The 1246-nt window shown below is 36.4% G+C and overlaps 1 pseudogene; it reads right to left on the bottom strand.

The window, feature by feature from the left end:
* Positions 1–475: 475 nt before the first annotated feature.
* LOC121155647 lies at positions 476–650 on the bottom strand (annotated as a pseudogene).
* Positions 651–1246: the final 596 nt, after the last annotated feature.

Here is a 1246-nt window from a genome sequence, read left to right as displayed (position 1 = left end):
TAAAGTTTCTTTGAAGGTTACTTTGTCACAACTCTCCAAAAAACTCTTTAAATGCAAATGTCCTTTGATGGAATCAACTGTAGAAATTATCTTGCATATATTTGGTCCTATAGAAACACCAGGTTTCTGTAATATTATGATGGGAATAAAACAGAAGCAATCAATCTGTATCAATAGGGAATTGTTAAAATACATGAAGACAAATTTATATAATACTATGTATGCAGTGATTGAAATACATTTTAGTAGTAAAGTGGAAAAAATGTTGGACAAAGTAATAGAATTATATATTGACTAAGATACTTCAGAAAGTTCCTAGAAAATAAAGTTTAAAATGAGTTTATTCAGGCCAATGCCATGGTACAGATTTTGTTTTTTCAGGTTCATAGTTTATTGTACAAATTGAATCGCCACATGTCAAGTTAATTAGCTTCTCCGGGCAGGAGGGCAGATGGGGAAATGATTTGTAATCCACTTATGTTGCTTTCACAGCTGGAATTTTTAGACCTTAAGCTGGAGTACATAACCAGCAAAGCAATGCCTCCATATGTGGCTAGTACACAATTCATTCTGCCTGTGAGTCTGTGAGAGTTGAAATATTTTTTGATTTCAGTGAGCTGGAATTGGGCATCAGTTTCTGGACCTGCCATGATATCAATCTTCTTAGAGCTACCAACCCCTCAGCTGATGTCCTTCAAGGCCTACCTACAGTGAACTGGGCCCAGCCAGAAGCCATGGTACAGATTGAGCTTTCATCTGTCACGCTAGGGTCCTGCGTGGGTACTGGTTCCAGTCCTAGCTTCCCCACTGCCAATCCAGCTCTGTTAATGGACTAGAAAAGCAGCAGAGGATGGCCCAAATCCTTGGGTCCCTGCAACAACATTGGAAACCTAGAAGTTGTTTCTGGCTGTAGATCTTTCCCTTTTTAGAAATCTGTCATTCAAAAAATAAAATTCTTTTAAACAATGAAGTGATTTTGATGCAAAAATCAAAACTCATTCAATCTTTTTTGTGTAATATGCCTTATACTCAAGCTTTTTAAAAGTCCCTAGTACAAATTTCAAGCTTTATTTTTTACTATTTATATATTTTATATTATTATCTTTATGATACAGTTCCATATTACAGGGATTCCTCCCACCACCCTTCCCCCAGTTTTCCCCTATATTATCACAATAATACAGTCCTTCAGCTATAGCCTTAAGTCCTACATTCTGCTCTTTCAGTATATTGTGGTACTGTAGTT

This window comes from Ochotona curzoniae, unplaced genomic scaffold (assembly GCF_017591425.1).
Source record: "Ochotona curzoniae isolate NIBS_2020 unplaced genomic scaffold, NIBS_Ocur_1.0 contig_296, whole genome shotgun sequence".
Taxonomy (NCBI): domain Eukaryota; kingdom Metazoa; phylum Chordata; class Mammalia; order Lagomorpha; family Ochotonidae; genus Ochotona; species Ochotona curzoniae.
The sequence above is the reverse complement of the archived record's forward strand: the minus strand, read 5'-3'. Positions and strand labels throughout refer to the sequence as shown.